The sequence below is a fragment of the Piliocolobus tephrosceles genome, chromosome 9 (genome assembly GCF_002776525.5).
Source record: "Piliocolobus tephrosceles isolate RC106 chromosome 9, ASM277652v3, whole genome shotgun sequence".
Lineage (NCBI taxonomy): Eukaryota > Metazoa > Chordata > Mammalia > Primates > Cercopithecidae > Piliocolobus > Piliocolobus tephrosceles.
Window position 1 is genome coordinate 88,843,642 of NC_045442.1, and position 19,779 is coordinate 88,863,420.

The 19,779-nt window shown below is 42.8% G+C and overlaps 1 long non-coding RNA gene and 1 pseudogene across 1 annotated transcript; both read left to right on the forward strand.

The window, feature by feature from the left end:
* Positions 1 to 395: 395 nt before the first annotated feature.
* Positions 396 to 1,589, forward strand: LOC111531346 (annotated as a pseudogene).
* A 9,548-nt stretch (positions 1,590 to 11,137) lies between these two features.
* Positions 11,138 to 18,639, forward strand: LOC111531317. The gene is made up of 2 exons (XR_002728227.1): positions 11,138 to 11,455; positions 18,351 to 18,639. It is a non-coding gene; the product is annotated as an uncharacterized LOC111531317 (long non-coding RNA).
* The last annotated feature ends 1,140 nt before the right edge of the window (positions 18,640 to 19,779 follow it).

Below are 19,779 nucleotides of genomic sequence, written 5' to 3' on the forward strand. Positions count from 1 at the left end.
AATAGGAAAAACTAGCCGGGCGAGGTGGCAGGCGCCTATAGTCCCAGCTACACGGGAGGCTGAGGCAGGAGAATGGCGTGAACCCGGGAGGCGGAGCTTGCAGTGAGCTGAGATCCGGCCACTGCACTCCAGCCAGGGCGACAGACTGAGACTTAGTCTCAAAAAAAAAAAAAGCCATTTTTCAGGCCCATGTCAGAGTGGCTCGATTGAGATACTGCAAGATAATGTGGTTTTTCCTGAAGTCAGAACAAATTATCAAGTAAGTTCAGAGTAAGTCCTGAACTGCAGAGGGAAAGTGTGCTGATCCAGGCAGAGTTGTCTAAATGAAAATGCTGGTCACCTTCCTCTGGGTCCCATATTGAACTCGAGTTGGAAGAGGTGAGTCCTGTCTCAAAATGGAGGTCAAACCGCCGCCCGGTCGCCCCCAGCCCGACTCGCTGCCAGGGGGAGGAGGGCCATGATCCAAAGGAACCAGAGCAGTTGAGAAAACTGTTTATTGGTGGTCTGAGCTTTGAAACTACAGATGATAGTTTAAGAGAACATTTTGAGAAATGGGGCACACTCACAGATTGTGTGGTAATGAGAGACTGCCAAACAAAACGTTCCAGGGGATTTGGTTTTGTGACTTATTCTTGTGTTAAAGAGGTGGATGCAGCAATGCGTGCTTGACCACACAAGGTTGATGGGCCTGTAGTGGAACCAAAGAGAGCTGTTTCTAGAGAGGATTCTGTAAAGCCTGGTGCCCATCTAACAGTGAAGAACGTTTTTGTTGGTGGTATTAAAGAAAATACAGAAGAATATAATTTGACATACTACTTTGAAAAGTATGGCAAGATTGAAACCATAGAAGTTATAGAAGACAGAGTGGAAAAAAGAGAGGATTTGCTTTTGTAACTTTTAATGATCATGATATAGCTGATAAAATTGTTGTTCACAAATACCACACTATTAATGGGCGTAATTGTGAAGTGAAAAAGGCCCTTTCTAAACAAGAGATGCAGTCTGCTGGATCACAGAGGGGTCGTGGAGGTGGATCTGGCAATTTTATGAGGAAACTTTGGAAGTGGTGGAGGTAATTTGGGCCATGGTGGAAACTTTAGTGGAAGAGGAGGCTGTGGTGGTGGAGGTGGTGGCAGCAGAGGTAGTTATGGAGGAGGTGATGTGGATATAATGGATTTGGAGGTAATGGTGGCAACTATGGCGGTGGTCCTGTTTATAGTAGTAGAGGGGCCTATGGTGGTGGTGGACCAGGATATGGAAACCAAGGTGGTGGAGCATATGATGGTTACCATGAAGGAGGAAATGTTGACGGTGGGAGCTATGGTGGTGGTGGGAACTATAATGATTTTGGAAATTATAGTGGACAACAGCAATCAAATTATGGACCCATGAACAGGGGTAGTTTTCGTGGAAGAAGCTCAGGCAGTCCCTATGGTGGTGGTTATGGATCTGGTGGTGGAAGTGGTGGATATGGTAGCAGGAGGTTCTTAAAACACCAGAAAAGGGCTACAACTCTTAGAAGGAGAGAGAGTGAGGAGTTGTCAGGAAAGCTGCAGGTTACTTTGAGACAGTTGCCCGAAATGCATTAGAGGAATTGTAGAAATCTGCCATAGAAGGAACAATGATCCGTAGTCAGAAAAGTTACTGCAGCTTGAACAGGAAACCCTTCTTGTTCAGGACTGTCATAGCCACAGTTTGCACAAAGTGCAGCTATTGATTAATGCAATGTAGTGTCAATTAGATGTACATTCCAGAGGTCTTTCTGTTGTGGCTTTGTCTTTTTCTTTTTCTTTTCATTACATCAGGTATATTGCCCTGTAAATTGTGGTAGTGGTACCAGAAATAAAAAATTAAGGAATTTTTAACTTTTCGTTACTTGTTTAGTTCAGTTTTTCTACATTTTAATACAGAAACTTTAACAAATTGCAGTTTTGAAGGTGTTTCCTTGTGCGTTAACAAGTAACAAAGATCATTGTTAATCACTATTTTGGATGAATTTTGCTAAAGTTAACTGTAAAGAGACAACTGCTGACTTGCACTTTAAGGGGAATATATTCTCCCCATTTCCAAACCATGGTGTGAATGGGCCCTGACATGTGGAGAGAATAGATAATTTGTGTGTTTGCAGTGTGTGTTTTAGATAAATAGGATTGGGTATTTAAATTAGCATTTGTGAATTTAACAGCATTAAGATTACCTTCAAATGAAAAAAATCTCAAAATTTCTAATTGGTTTTTGTGCATTTTCATTTAAAATGTAATCATATGATTTTAGTGTGTTAGACTTGCTGAGTCCTAGCTGTGTTTAGAACATCTCCATCTACATTTACCTTGGTCAAATTTGAACTGCTGCCATAGGTTTTGGGTGTAAAAAATGTTTCTGCCCTCCATTTAAATTCTGAAAAGGGATAGTGGATGTTTTCCCTCTCCTGCTTTAGAAACCATTCTTAACAGCTTTTCAAAATATGGAACCATTAAGCCTGCTATATCTGAGCAAATTAGTGGGTACCTTTTTTTCTTTTTTAATGCACACGAGGCCTATAAATCTTGAGTTATTTTCCTTAATTTAAAATTTTTTTGATACAAGTTTTCAGAGCAAGAGAATAAAAACCACACGTTATTAAACCCCTAACTGGTTGGCATGCTTTCCTGTTTGTACTCTATACATTTTGCTGGATGAAACCAAGGATGGTTTAGGTATAATTGTCCAAAATAACCTAACTGCAGCAGAAATGTAGCACAGTTGCTTAGTGCAGGCTTCTCACTTCCTACAGACCTGAATTCAAATTTGGATAGTCTGAGTTCTTAAATTCCCAAAGAACACATTGTTATTTATTGTGTATATTTCAACATAAATCATATTGTTACCAAGGAAGTCCCTGGTTGAGAAGAGTTTTGGATAATAAGGTTATACCAATGTCTACTGTGCTTACAATTTCATTCGCGCCCTGAGTACGTGCCCTGCTGTTACTCTTTCTTTGGTAGTTGAACGCTGAATTCAATTCTTTCTTTTTGTTTTAAGAAGTACTAAGCAAACAAGCAATAAAAAGGGGAATGGGGCATGCTAGTGTTTGAATATGCTCTCTTGTTTCTCTAATTCTGTGCCTCTGTGCGTTAATATTTGAATGTATGCAATGCCAGCATGGAAATTGGCCTTCACACATACTGCAGTTTTCTAGAAACACTCACAAACCAATAAATGTAACAGACATTCCATTTTTAATGGGCATATATGTGAAAAGCAGTGTAGAAAATAGGCTAATATTAGAAAATGGTTAAGTCCTTAATAACTTCAAGTGTAGTTATATAATGGACACTGTCAATGTTCATTACTTAAACCTGGCTACCTGGTCAAAATAATGCTTGGAAAATATTAAAATTGAGCTAAATTGTCTCAGGTTCTTTTATTCATATAAATAAAGTTTAAAGGAATGGGGGAGATTTAAAAAAATAATGTTGGCCAGAGGCCCTCAAGATCCTGCATGGGCGTTTCAGAAAGGCGGAAGGATTGCGATGGGGCTCTTACACCTGAAACAGCTCTCCTAAGAGCTCCACTCCGGTGAGGCAAGCATGATGAAAAGATTACTATAATTCATTCCTTTTTTTAAGTAAAGCAAACACATTAAAATAAGTTCTACATAATTCACAACAAAACAGAATTGCTGGAATAGAGATGCATGTGGACATGGTATTTTAGCAAGAAATTTGCCAAAATTGAATTTGATTTTATGCCCCAGTAAATGCTTTTATTTTCTTTTCAAAGAACAGGCTATTTCCCTAGCAATTTCCAAAACACTATCTCAGCTAAATTTCTTTTAGTTTAGTAACAAGTTAATGTTGTGTTCCTGGTTTTTTAAGTTTTTTTGAAGGTGCAGCTGTCAATACATGTATTGCTAAATGAACTGCATGTTTAAAAAATAATTTACATCAAAAAACCAGAATGTCTTAATTACCTGGAGGAGGAATGGATACAACTGCTATATTTATCACTATCAATGTTTGAATAACTAACTTTAATGTCTTAAATTATTACATTAGATTGATTAGTTTTACAAGAAGTTCAAAGCATACAACTTATTCCCTAAAGTGGGTCTTACATGTAGATAATATTTTATTTTCCCTCCGTTTTCCTGTAGAAAAATTGTTCTAAATTCATTATAGAAAGTTTGCCATTTAACTACCTAAAAGGTGATGTTATTGTGACAATTTTTGTAAATATTTCTAAAATGCCCAGAATTATACTGTATGAATACATCATTATTTATGGCATGTGATAATAGAAATGTTTTATTTGCATCATTTAGATTCGGTTTGTCTGCAAGTAACAGAGCACCTAACAGTGCTGGCTTATTTGTCTGCAGCGATGTAGGGGAAGAAGCCCACAGCTGATCTAGCGGCTCAACACCATCTCCAAGACCAGTCCCCATAAGTAGTCCTGCCGCGCCGTCCTCAGGGTGAGGCTCCTGTGCTGGGATCACAGGATGGCTGCTGTGCTCCCACCGTGTCCAGGGTCCAAGATGGGAGGAAGAAGATGGATGGCAGGGGAAGGACAGAGGCCAAAGGCACAAGCCAGCATTGTCAGATCAGCAAAAAGATTTTTTTGCTTTAAGCCTCACCCCTAGTGACTTCTGATTCCATCCAAACACCCAAAATTGGGTCATATGTCCCCCCTTAGCTAATAGGGTATCTGTAGAGTTAGATACTTTTCAGTAGGTATTGACATACAAGAGTGCTATTAGGAAGTAGAGGAGTATGAACACTGACTAAGCAATTAGCTGTTTCTGCCACAGTGTTGAGATTTTACTGACTTTTATTGCTTGTGGTAGAACCTTACATTGCATGGACTGGTTCTGGATTTCTTCTATTTCATGCACACAGGAAGGATACTTCCACACTCCCATGAAGTCAGGCACAACCAGTGCTTGCCTGCAGCTAATGAAGGGTGAGCAGAAACGATGTGTGTAGCTCCCAGGCTGAAGCACCCAGCTGCAGTGCTTGACTGAGCCCTGACTTCCCCATCACAGCAATCATGGAAACAATTGTCAAGATGGAGCGGTCTTAGAGTGATAAATACAAACCAAGCTCTCCCACAACCCACACTAGATGGAGCACCCACACTTTCTGATGAGCAGAAAGCAAACCTTTATTCTTTTAGCCGTCAGGACTTCGGGCTTGTTTGTTACCATCAAACTTGGCCTATCCTGACTGATACAAATTGGTAGTAGTGTCCTCAATTAAATGTATGTATATGTTTGTTTAATAAATAAGTGGGGATATATTAAAATGTAGCATACATTTAAAAGCCAATAGCATTTCCTTAAATATAAAGTGTTGAAAAATAAATGATCCACCCCTTTTTCACAGTTTATGTCCTGGAATGACACGGGTTTGAATGCAGAGATAAGTGTAGGGGCATGAGGAGGAGGAATCTTTGAGGAGTTAAGTGACTCTTTGAAGAGCATATGGAAGATGAGGACCCCTGCTAAGGAAGGTCCCTATTGATGGGGAGCAGTTATCTACCATGGAGAAGCTGTGCCCTCCTCCATCCTAATAAGCCCTAATAAACTGATTTTTACTGTTTGTTTTGAAATAATTTTAGACTTACAAAAATATCACATCAACAGTCCAAAGAATCCTCCCTCTACTTCATTCGACGCACTCTCTCCTGCTTTTCCTCCTGCTGATCAGGAAATGTCTCTGCTTTCTTGGCAAACTCATCCTTCTTTACATACAGTTGGAATATTAGAGCTCCTCAAGGTGGCCCCCAGGCCCCCTTCTCTGTGCCATCTGCACTCTGTCCTCAGAAGAACTCATGTGCACCCAGGGCTTCGGTTACCGCACAGCATGGTGGTGACTCACAGACATGTCTCTTGAGCCAGACCACTCCTCACATTTCCACGCTTTTGTCTGCATATTGTCCTTGGTATATCTAGTAATATCCAATTCTATACTTGATATTCACTCTTCTCTGGCTCAAATGAATCTCACAGTAAAGTCCCAAACAGAACTTGTTCTTTTCCCCATCTACCCACACCAGGCCTTCCTGTCTCCTGGTGTTTTCTGTTTCACTGAATGATACTAGTGAGCACCGAAGGGTGGAAGCCATGGATCTCTCAATGCTACTCAGCATCTCTCCAACTTATCTTTCATATTCTACAACGAATTTCCCTTTCCTGGGGAAGCCCTTCCTGACCTCCCAGACAGACCTAAAACTGCCCATGTCACCTTCACTGCACTTATGATACTTAGGATTTTATATTGTTTGTATAGTCACTTAACATTTGTCTCCTCAGTTAGACCAGCCATCAGCTCGTTGAGAGTGGGACTGCTCTCTGATTCGGGGTGGGGTCCCCACCTCCTAACTCATGAGCTCAGTGCTCAGTACGTGTCTATTGAATGAATATATGATGGACACCTTTCTAACATATGACTTTGCTCCTGAAAGTTCTGGATTCCCTTCCTCTCCTTGGTGGATCACTTAAGAGAGGGAGGCTCAGTTCACTTCCCCTTCGCTGAATCACCCTTAAGTATTCTCAAGAGATTTCATAAGGTCAGACAAAATCAACTTCTCAAGTTCAAGCCCAAACTCTTTTTTACATTACCAGTATTTCAGAAATCGAGGTCCTCATTTGGTAAAAGACAAAGAGAACTCATCCTTGTCTGAACAGTGGACATAGCAGAGCATGAGCACATTTGGCCAAAGCACATCCTAGGATGGGGGCTCAGCACACACAAAGGCCCTGAGGTCAGAGCTCGCCTGGTATTTGCAGGAAGAGCAAGGCCTCTAGAGTCAGGAGTGGAGTGGGTGGGGAGGAGAGGCTTTTACAACACGAGAAGTCCATGGGGCTATTTGAGAGCACCAGCAGAGGAGGTACAGGGCTGAATGTATGTTTTAAAAGTCTCACCATAGCTACTGTGTAGAGAAGACATTGCAGAGGCAGACTGTGAGGGAAGAATTTGGAGATAGTGCTACTGCCTCTCATCTGCTACTCTCTGGCTCCCCTGAACAGATCTAGAAAGAGAGGGTTTTTGGGGAAATCAGGTGGAGGAAAGAGGTCAGGGAAACAGTACAGGGAGCAGTTCTGTGGTCAATGCCAACAGTCGTTCCCTTGCCAGGTATGGCAGGGTTTGGTCATGGCCTGGGTTTTGAGCCATGACAGAGGAAGGTACTGGTCTTTGAACAAGGCTGATGGATTTGTTCCATCTTGGGCTGGGAGAGAATGATTGAGGTCAGCTATCAAAGCCTTCCTATGAAACCTCCAAAAAGTAACCACAGCTCCAACCTAAGACTCTGGCCTGAGTGCCAACCACATGGGCCTGTGAGGGGAGAGATGACCACAGGCACCAAGCCGTTGTCCTTCCCCATCTGTCCCAGGCTCGGACTCTGCCAGCTTCTGCACGTGATTCTTGGTTCAGCCCCTTAGGTTCTCATGTTGTGGAAATTCCCCCAGGATTCTGAAGACCAGATGAGTGACCTCAGTAGGAACACGGCCCTGGGTTCTAGGAAGGGCTGGACATGACACCCACTGTGCCCCTTGCTGGCTGAGTCTGTGGGATTGTGCGTGCCTGGGCGGGTGAGTGTCCTCTGTAAGTGAGGTCAGTTACTCCGCCAACCTTGATGAGCTGCTGGAAGTACCCAGCATGATACTTGGTATGCAATACACATGCAGTAAGAATCTGTTAGTGTCCAAGCATTTCTGTTTCTTCCTAGGTCTTTTCATGTAAAGGGAAAGGAGGTTGTATCTGGAATTCTTACCAGGCACCATTTTCCATGGAAACCTAAAATACATTTTGGAATCATGGAGAGCTAGTCCCTTCTCCTAGTTTTCATTTTAAAGTTTCCTAATTCCTTTTCTATATAGGTTTGTACAGATTCTCTAAAGTAGCCTAAAGAATCTGAATGGTCCTGGGTTGAGTTTGGTGCTCCTAGCTAGGAAGGGGTGAGGTCCACTGCTGAAAAGTGACTGATGTCTAGCTGTGGCCCCAAAAGCAGGTAGAGGGAAGCCATGAGCAGGGCCCAGCTCTCTGTGACTCCATCCACACAGGAGGGCTTGCTCACATCATCAAGACAGGCTGAATATTTGGAAACTGGGAAACTCAGAATTCAGTTTTGGTCTCTTCCACTCTTGGGAAACCCAGATGACATGTGTCTATGCATAGACATGGCCCTTTGGCTACACAGGGCAACATGAAGGCTGGTGGGACCCCTGGAAATAAATAAAGAGCAGTCCCCACTGTCCTTGGGGACTTGGTGTCCCGCAGTGGGAGGTCAGTGCCCCTGCAGAGCCTGCCCTGTCTTGCCACCACTGCCTCCCCGAAGCCTGACCCCATGCAGGAAGTGCTTATCGTGAGATTCTTGAAGATCAAACAGTCAATGTGGTCTCTACCACAACTGGCATGATGAATTTAAGGGCTGAGTCAGCTGGCTATGACAATTCTTGTCCCCTTCTGCATATAGAAACCAAAACTCTACTGACTGGGTGTGGGGACAGGGCATTAAACTCTGACAGGTTGCAAATGTCCTGGGGAAAATGACCTCTGCTCCCTCTGCTCCCGCCTGGATCCCTGCTCTGGAGGCCTGGACTAATTAGCGTCTGGCAGGTGTCTGGAAAGAGCTGCGGCCGGCCGTGGTGACATCATGGCTGGGCATTGCTCCCCCATTCCACTGCTGAGAAGGTCTCTGTTTCATTAGGCTGCCAGGATTACTTTTTAATTTTTTTAATCCCCTTTGTAGGTTCTGGCTCCAATCAGTCTTGGGGAACACTCTGCGCACTCATTCCCACTCCCACTGCCTCAACAACTCTGCTCCAGTTAAAGTTACTGTTCCCGGAGGAGTGAGGCTCACCTTCCCCAGGCAGCAGGCGCAGCCCCACACCCCAGCCCCCACACATCAGCGCCAGCAACCAGCACTGCCGTTGCTTTATACTCATATACTCATATATGGGATACTAGCCCATATTTGGGGTAATTTTTGAGAATGGGTGATGAGTCCATGGGTGGGGCTTCATTATTAATTATGAAACTCATAATTTTAATAGTTTTTTTAAAAACATGTTAATTCAATAATGTGTCTTTTTCTCATTACAAAATAATTCACATACAGTGTAGACATTGAAAAATATTAGAAAGTTCCTATAATGAAGTCACCCAAAAATATCTATGATCAGCATTTTGATATGGCTATTATACAGATAACAAAACGGGGGTCGTAGTGAGGAAGCAGCTGAGGGCCCTGTCCTTTTCTTCAACTTTGTAAAGTACTAAGAACATTTTCCCATGTCTTAAAATAACCCCAAAAGCATGCTTTTTAAATAACCACATAACATTTCATGGTATGGCTATACTATAAGGTCCAGAAATTGAATTCCCACCTGAATGGCCCTTGTCCCATCTGGCTGAGATCGTCAGAGGTGTGAGTCTGCCATGCACATCAGGCCTGCAGCAGAGAAGCCTGACAGTAAGAAGGCCCTTTGGCCTTGGTCCCCAGCTGGGGGTGAATTTCTCACATTCAAGTTGTAAATGCACCTCCACGCTGTGTAACAGGGTGGAAAAGGCACATTTCCCCTTTGAGATATACACAACCTCAGGTGGATTTACTATTTACAAAAAGGCAGAGGCTGAACTTGAGTATTCAGGGTCCTAACATGAGTGTCATTGCTTTCCTTGGACCCAGAGCCCACATGGCGTCCTGGAGGTGCCCAAGAATCAAGATAATTTCTGCACCACTGAGTCACCCTGACCTTCCCTTCTGCCTAAGGAAGCACATCAGAGGGCAAGTGAGTGAGAATATTACAGCAATAAAATTCACTTACAAACTAGCAAACCCTTGAACTCAACAGTCACTCCCAACTGTGGCTGTAAACCACCCAGAGGATGGCCCACAGCTCCAGGCAGGCCCATGAGCCTGAGGCTGGGCCTAGTGATGTGTCTTCTCAGATGACCATCCCCCTCCTGGGGCAGAGAATCAAGGTTAAAGTTGGATTGCAATGGGACCGAGATACCGAGTAGATGGAATGCACCCTGAGCAGTATGTAGATCGTACATCTAATGAGACTTCTAGACCAGATCTGGAAGAAGCAGATTCTCAAGGCATGAGCCAGTTCTTCCAGAAGCTAAGCAGATACAGGAGCCAGCCCACCAAGACCTTTGCCAAAGGTATTTTCTTCACATACCTGGAGAGAAAAGAGGGCCTAAAACTTTAAATTTGAGCCAGGTCCCTTGCCAATATGTCCGGATCTTTATCTTGAAGAGTTTATCTAATCAGACAACACCAAGGAGTAAAATCCATACTTCAGAGGAACTGGTGCCATCAAGAAACCCACGGAGTACCCGTGTGTCTGGATCTAGGGGAGTCTTTCACCTCCACCCGCCTGGGAAGGATTGCTCCATCAGTCAGCCGAATTCCTGAGAATCACAGGGTCCACAGCTCTCAGGTGCATCTGTGGGGAGGTGCCTTCCCTTGTGAATGGGTCCCGTGTCAAGAGGCTCATGGACATCACTGAGGCCATGGAGCTGAGTAGTGGGTGGATCAATCAGAGATTCGAGTCCTCAGTCCAGAGGGCTTGCTCCAAAGGACATGCAGTCAGCCAGATGTGGAAGAAGAGGAAAGGCTTCCATCAAGGGAAACAGCCTGTCGTGAACTGCAGGAAGCTCAGATAAGCCAGGGAACACTAATCCCAGAATACAGGGAGCTGTTCTGTGGACAAGCAGTGGAGACAGATGCGAATAGAGCATCCCACCAATAGCCGTCTCCCCACACTTTTAGGAAGTGGATCTCCTTCTTAATGCTGCGGTTGAGGCAGGTCTGTTTGACCCTCAAGGTGCTCAGATCTGCTTGTTCCTGAAGTCTGTGAGAGCAACAACCAGCTCTTCCTTGATCTGACTGGGGAGCTGAGGGGACTCAAAGGAAACCAGTAGAAAGCTTCAAAGTGACAGAGACAGGGGCTGAGAGAGAAACGATGCCAGCATTGACTACTGAGGCTCCTCGGGCAGCTTCTCCAGGCCTGCCTGGGCTTCATTCACTTGGCTCGGACAAGGCTGGGTAAGGGGGGACATTCTTGCTCCTCATCAGGGGCTGCACATGTTAGAGACTCTAGAACGTGGAATGTTCCTCTCTCAGCAAGGGAGGGCTGGGAATGTGATTCCAGAGGGCACTGTAATGTGGCCAGCCACAGGGGAAAGAACTCTAGGTCCTGAGCATGCTCTTTGAGGAGGGGTTCTGACAGAGTAGGAAGTGGGCTGTGGGATCACGTTGTTCCCACTTCACCACAGTGAAAGCCTGCCAGGAAACACATTCTGGAAATGGGATCTACTCTAGAAAATACAAAGAAGATGAGACAGGTAGAATCAAGGAACTAAAGGTAAACAGGTCATGGGACGAAACCACTGAGAGTCAAGAAAATGCCATTCTGAAAGAACATAAGAACAAAAGACTAAACTTTGAAGGTTATTGATAGGTAAAATATACAAGCAAAATAAGCTAAAAGAATTAGAATAGATAAAAGTGAGAGCTGTTAAAGACCAATAAACTCAATAGATAATGAAAACGTAACACTTATTATCCACAATAGCATACTAGTTAAATTATGATAGATTACATGTGGTGAAATGATAATATATCTCTGAACATAGTGTTCCGGAAAGACCAGCAATGAACAATACATAATATGTTCTTGGCATAGTACATGATAAAAGTAAACATAGTACAATTCCAAACTAAATACACACACACACACACACACACACACACACGCATGTGTAGACAAATATCATTAAGTATTTATAGAAGTATGTGTGTGTGTCCATGCAAATGTGCATGCATAGATAAAAATACAAAAGGAAATACAGCAAAGTGCTAACAGTGGTTGACTCTGGGATTATTACGAATTACTAATTTTAAAAAGAATAGTACCTTTTAAAAACTCTTTACAATGATTCTGAATTACTTTTATTGCCTGAAAAAAAGTTTTTCAAAACTTTTACAAGAAAGTAAAAAGAGGGAGATGTAGGCAAGATGGCCAAATAGGAACAGCTCCAGCCTCCAGCTCCCAGCGCAAACGACACAGAAGATGGGTGATTTCTGCATTTTCAACTGAGGTACCAGGTTCATCTCACTGGGGAGTGCCGGACAATTGGTGCTGGTCAGTTGGTGCAGCCCGACCAGTGAGAGCTGAAGCAGGGCAAGGCATCGCCTCACCTGGGAAGTGCAAGGGGGAAGGGAATCCCTTTTCCTAGCCAAGGGAAACTGAGACACAGCACCTGGAAAATGGGGTAACTCCCACCCTAGTACTGCACTTTACCAAGGGTCTTAGCAAACGACACACCAGGAGATTATATCCCACACCCGACCCAGAGGGTCCCACGCCCATGAAGCCTCCCTCACTGCTAGCACAGCAGTCTGCGATCTAACTGCAAGGCGGCAGCGAGGCTGGGGGAGGGGCACCCCCCATTGCTGAGGCTTAAGTAGGTAAACAAAGCCTCCGGGAAGCTCTAACTGGCTGGAACCCACCTCAGCTCAAGGAGACCTGCCTGTCTCTGTAGACTCCACCTCTGGGGACAGGGCATAGCTAAACAAAAAGCAGCAGAAACCTCTGCAGATGTTAATGACCCTGTCTGACAGCTTTGAAGAGGGCAGTGGATCTCCCAGCATGGAGGCTGAGATCTGAGAACAGACAGACTGCCTTCTCAAGTGGGTCCCTGACCCCTGAGTAGCCTAACTGGGAGACATCCCCAACTAGGTGCAGACCGACACCTCACACCTCACACGGCGGGGTACTCCCCTGAGATGAAGCTTCCAGAGCAAAAATCAGACAGCAACACTCGCTGTTCAGCAATATTCTATCTTCTGCAGCCTCCACTGCTGATATCCAGGCAAACAGGTCTGGAGTGGACCTCAAGCAATCTCCAACAGACCTACAGCTGAGGGTCCTGACTGTTAGAAGGAAAACTAACAAACAGAAAGGACACCCACACCAAAACCCCATCAGTACATCACCAGCATCAAAGACCAAAGGCAGATAAAACCACAAAGATGGGGAAAAAGCAGGGCAGAAAAGCTGGAAATTCAAAAAATCAGAGCACATCTCCTCTCCAAGGGAACGCAGCTCATCACCAGCAATGGATCAAAGCTGGACAGAGAATGATTTGGACGAGTTGAGAGAAGAAGGTGATCAAAGTTCTCAGAGCTAAAGGAGGAACTACATACCCAGCGCAAAGAAACTAAAAATCTTGAAAAAAGAATGGAAGAATGGATAACTAGAATAATCAATGCAGAGAAGGCCATAAACGAACTGACAGAGATAAAAACCATTACATGAGAAATACGTGACAAATGCACAAGCTTCAGTAACCAATTTGATCAACTGGAAGAAAGAGTATCAATGATTGATGATCAAATGAATGAAATTAAGCGAGAAGAGAAGTCTAGAGAAAAAAAAAGGAAAAAGAAATGAACAAAGCCTCCAAGAAATATGGGATTATGGAAAAGACCAAATCTACGCCTGATTGGTGTGCCTAAAAGTGAGGGGGGAAATGGAACCAAGTTGAAAAACACTCTTCAGGATATCATCCAGGAGAACATCCCCAACCTAGTAAGGCAGGCCAACATTCAAATTCAGGAAATACAAAGAATGTCACAAAGATACTCCTCGAGAAGAGCAACTCCAAGACACATAATTGTCAGATTCTCCAAAGTTGAAATGAAGGAAAAAATGTTAAGGGCAGCCAGAGAGAAAGGTCGGGTTACCCACAAAGGGAAGCCCATCAGACTAACAGCAGATCTCTCAGCAGAAACTCTACAAGCCAGAAGAGAGTGGGGGCCAATATTCAACATTCTTAAAGAAAAGAATTTTCAACCCAGAATTTCATATCCAGCCAAACTAAGTTTCATAAGTGAAGGAGAAATAAAATCCTTTACAGACAAGCAAATGCTTAAAGATTTTGTCACCACCAGGCCTGCCCTACAAGAGACCCTGAAGGAAGCACTAAACATGGAAAGGAATAACTGGTACCAGTCATCGCAAAAACATGCCAAAATGTAAAGTCCATCGATGCTAGGAAGAAACTGCATCAACTAATGAGCAAAATAACCAGCTAATATCACAATGACAGGGTCAAGTTCACACATAACAATATTAACTTTAAATGTAAATGGAATAAATGATTCAATTAAAAGACACACACTGGCAAATTGGATAAAGAGTCAAGACCCATCAGTTTGCTGTATTCGGGAGACCCATCTCACATGCAGAGACATACATAGGCTCAAAATAAAGGGATGGAGGAAGATCTACCAAGCAAATGGAGAACAAAAAAAGCAGAGGTTGCAATCCTAGTCTCTGATAAAACAGACTTTAAACCATCAAAGATCAAAAGAGACAAAGAAGGCCATTACATAATGGTAAAGGGATCAATTCAACAGGAAGAGCTAACTATCCTAATATATATGCGCCCAATACAGGAGCACCCAGATTCATAAAGCAAGTCCTTACAGACTTACAAAAAAGACTTAGACTCCCATACAATAATAATGGGAGACTTCAACACCCCATTGTCAACATTAGACAGATCAACGAGACAGAAAGTTAACAAGGATATCCAGGAATTGAATTCAACTCTGCACCAAGCGGACCTAATAGACATCTACAGAACTCTCCACCCCAAATCGATAGAATATACATTCTTCTCAGCACCACATCACACTTATTCCAAAATTGACCACATAGTTGGAAGTAAAGCATTCCTCAGCAAATGTAAAAGAACAGAAATTATAACAAACTGTCTCTCAGACCACAGTGCAATCAAACTAGAACTCAGGACTAAGAAACTCAATCAAAACCGCTCAACTACATGGAAACTGAACAACCTGCTCCTGAATGACTACTGGGTACATAACGAAATGAAGGCAGAAATAAAGATGTTCTTTGAAACCAATGAGAACAAAGATACAACATACCAGAATATCTGGGACACATTTAAAGCAGTGTGTAGAGGGAAATTTATAGCACTAAATGCCCACAAGAGAAAGCAGGAAAGATCTAAAATTGGCACCCTAACATCACAATTAAAACAACTAGAGAAGCAAGAGCAAACATATCCAAAAGCTAGCAGAAGGCAAGAAATAACTAAGATGAGAGCAGAACTGAAGGAGATAGAGACACAAAAAAACCCTCCAAAAAATCAATGAATCCAGGAGCTAGTTTTTTGAAAAGATCAACAAAATTGATAGACTGCTAGCAAGACTAATAAAGAAGAAAAGAGAGAAGAAAATAGATGCAATAAAAAATGATAAAGGGGATATCACCACCAAGCCCACAGAAATACAAACTACCATCAGAGAATACTATAAACACCTCTATGCAAATAAACTAGAAATTCTAGAAGAAATTGATAATTTCCTGGACACTTACACTCTCCCAAGACTAAACCAGGAAGAAGTTGAAACCCTGAATAGACCAATAGCAGGCTCTGAAATTGAGGCAATAATTAATGACCTACCAACGAAAAAAAGTCCAGGACCAGATGAATTCACAGTCAAATTCTACCAGAGTTACAAGGAGGAGCTGGTACCATTCCTTCTGAAACTATTCCAATCAATAGAAAAAGAGGGAATCCTCCCTAGCTCATTTTATGAGGCCAACATCATCCTGATACCAAAGCCTGGCAGAGACACAACAAAAAAAGAGAATTTTAGACCAATCTCCCTGATGAACATCGATGCAAAAAATCCTCAATAAAATACTGGCAAACCAAATCCAGCAGCACATCAAAAAGCTTATCCACCACGATCAAATGGGCTTCATCCCTGGGATGCAAGCCTAGTTCAACATACACAAATCAATAAACTAATCCAGCATATAAACAGAACCAAAGACAAAAACCACATGATTATCTCAATAGATGCAGAAAAGGCCTTCGACAAAATTCAACAGCCCTTCATACTAAAAACTCTCAATAAATTCGGTATTGATAGAACGTATCTCCAAATAATAAGAGCTATTTATGACAAACCTACAGCCAGTATCATACTGAATGGGCAAAAACTGGAAAAATTCCCTTTGAAAACTGGCACAAGACAGGGATGCCCTCTCTCACTACTCCTATTCAACATAGTGTTGGAAGTTCTGGCTAGGGCAATCAGGCAAGAGAAAGAAATCAAGGGTATTCAGTTTGGAAAAGAAGACGTCAAACTGTCCCTGTTTGCAGATGACATGATTGCATATTTAGAAAACCCTATTGTCTCAGTCCAAAATCTCCTTAAGCTGATAAGTAACTTCAGCAAAGTCTCAGGATACAAAATTAATGTGCAAAAATCACAAGCATTCTTATACACCAGTAACAGACAAAGAGAGAGCCAAATCATGAATGAATTGCCATTCACAATTGCTTCAAAGAGAATAAATACCTAGGAATCCAACTTACAAGGGATGTAAAGGACCTCTTCAAGGAGAACTACAAACCACTGCTCAGTGAAATAAAAGAGGACAACAAACAAATGGAAGAACATACCATGCTCATGGATAGGAAGAATCAATATTGTGAAAATGGCTATACTGCCCAAGGTAATTTATAGATTCAATACCATTCCCATCAAGCTACCAATGACTCTTCACACAATTGGAAAAAAACTGCTTTAAAGTTCATATGGAACCAAAAAAGACCCTGCATTGCTAAGACAATCCTAAGTCAAAAGAACAAAGCTGGAGGCATCACTCTACCTGACTTCAAACTATACTACAAGGCTACACAGTAACCAAAACAACGTGATACTGGTACCAAAACAGAGATATAGACCAATGGAAGAGAACAGAGCCCTCAGAAGTAATATCACACATCTACAGCCATCTGATCTTTGACAAGGGAAAAACAAGAAATGGGGAAAGGATTCCCTATTTAATAAATGGTACTGGGAAAATTGGCTAGCCATAAGTAGAAAATTAATTCAAGATGGATTAGAGACTTAAATGTTAGACCTAAAACCATAAAAACCCTAGAAGAAAACCTAGGTAATACCATTCAGGACGTAGGCATGGGCAAGGACTTCATGTCTAAAACATCAAAAGCAACAGCAACAAAAGCCAAAATTGACAAATGGGATCTCATTAAACTAAAGAGCTTCTGCACAGCAAAAGAAACTACCATCAGAGTGAACAGGCAACCTACAGAATGGGAGAAAATTTTTGCAATCTACTCATCTGACAAAGGGCTAATATCCAGAACCTATAAAGAATTCAAACTAATTTACAAGAAAAAAACAAACAACCCCATCAAAAAGTGGGCAAGGGATATGAACAGACATTTCTCAAAAGGAGATATGTATACAGCCAACAGGCACATGAAAAAATGCTCATCATCACTGGCCATCAGAGAAATGCAAATCAAAACCACAATGAGATACCATCTCACACCAGTTGGAATGGCAGTCATTAAAAAATCAGGAAACAACAGGTGCTGGAGAGGATGTGGAGAAGTAGGAACACTTTTACACTGTTGGTGGGATTGTAAACTGGTTCAACCATTGTGGAAAACAGTATGGCGATTCCTCAAGGATCTAGAACTAGAAGTACCATATGACCCAGCCATCCCATTACTGGGTATATACCCAAAGGATTATAATTCATGCTGCTATAAAGACACATACACCCGTATGTTTATTGCAGCACTATTCACAAGAGCAAAGACTTGGAATCAACCCAAATGTCCATCAGTGACAGACCGGATTAAGAAAATGTGGCACATATACACCATGGAATACTATGCAGCCATAAAAAAGGATGAGTTTGTGTCCTTTGTAGGGACATGGATGCAGCTGGAAACCATCATTCTCAGCAAACTATCACAAGAACAGAAAACCAAACACCGCATGTTCTCACTCATCGGTGGGAATTGAACAATGAGATCACTTGGACTCTGGAAGGGGAACATCACACACCGGGGCCTATTATGGGGAGGGGGAAGGGGAAAGGGATGGCATTGGGAGTTATGCCTGATGTAAATGATGAGTTGATGGGTGCTGATGAGCTGATGGGTGCAGCACACCAACATGGCACAAGTATACATATGTAATAAACCTGCACATTGTGCACATGTACCCTAGAACTTAGAGTATAATTTAAAACAATAAAAAAATTTTAAAAATAAAGTAAAAAGATGTCTTAAAAAGTACCTATGGATAAATGAAGTTTTTTGTTGTTTTAGAGTTATTCTACTAGAGACATTTAATTTTTACTTGGAGAAATGTTACAAAAGGAGAAATACTTCAAATGATATTCTTTATATAATATGAGGATATAATATTCATTTATTCTTTAGAAAGTTTTTATTCCATATTAGTTCATGCACACTCTTGCCCAGGTACTGGGAAGGTAAAAAACCAGACAGACACCTGTCCTCCATGATCTCATGTGGAAGTGGGAGCTGATCACCGCATATGCGTGGACACAAAGGGAACAAGGACCACTGGGCCTACCTGAGAGTGGAAGATGGAGGATGAGGATTAAAAACTACCCATGGGCTATTGTGCTTACTACTTATTATAGACAAAGTAATCTGTACGCCAAACCCCCACAACACGCAATTTATCCATGTAAAAAACCTGCACTTGTACCCCTTGAGCCAAAAATAAAAGTTGTAAAGAAAAAAATCTATATTCTAAGGGTTACACAGTAGTTGGGAGAAATACACAATCAATAAAGAGCATGCTCAGTGGTGAGAAGGGCAAAAAAAAAAAGAGTAAAAGGGATGGTTGGTTCTAGGAATCTGCTGTAATTTTAAATAATCAAATGGTGAAGAACAAGTCCCCGAGAAGGTGACTTTTGGGCAAAGACCTGGAAGAGGTGATGGCGCCATCCTGTGGACAGGTGTGCAAAGGCATCCAGGCAGGTGAGCCAGTGTCTGGCATGACCAAGGAGGCAGGAGGCCGGTGTGCCCCACGGAGTAGGGGGAGGGGAGTAGGAGATTAGGGCAAAATGTGACTTTGGCTATGACTATGAGTGAGCTGGGAGGTCTGGAGGTCATACACTGAGAAGAATAAAGCAAAGGGTATCGCTGGCCAGAGCTGCGCATGCCCAAATGCACCTGCTTGCCTCTCTGGGACCCTCTTTCAGCACCATTGAAGTGTGCAGCTCAGGGCTCCCATTCAAACTTCAGCTAAGGGGGATGCAAGTCGCTGGGGGCTTATCATCATGTATTTCCATAAAATACCATAGTCAGTCATAGTAAAACCAAATTCAAATGGCACAATTTGGAGGAACAAAATATGTTAAAAGAACTTGAACAAAGATACAGGCATCATAAGTGGGAAGCTTGAAGCAACCATGAAGCTGACTAAGCACACATTGCCAGGAAGCAAGCAGGGGGCTCAGAGCCTCAAGATGTGGGATGTTGTGAAGCTGATGCCTTTCAGGTGACATCCAGGACACTGAGTTAAAGGCAGCAGGTCGTCCAACCCGACCATCACCATGAAAGTTTCCAGAAATGGGTTGTGTGACAGCCTTACCACAGCCAAGGCAAGACAGACCATTATTTGGCCAGAAGCTTCTGAGAGAAGCAGAGCTGAGTTGCCCCCAGACCTAGACACAGGTAGCATGGCTGGGTAGGGAGGTCCAGGGTGGACATGGCTCTGGGCTTGGGAATCACCCTGGGGTCATGACCTTAGTTGGTTAGTTTGGTGGAGCGTCTTTATCCAAAGATGTGGTGCTGCCTCTTCTAGGTACATTTCATGGTCACATATTCCCAGCAGACCCAGAGTTAAAGGGAGCTCTACAGCAAGCACAGGGTCCAC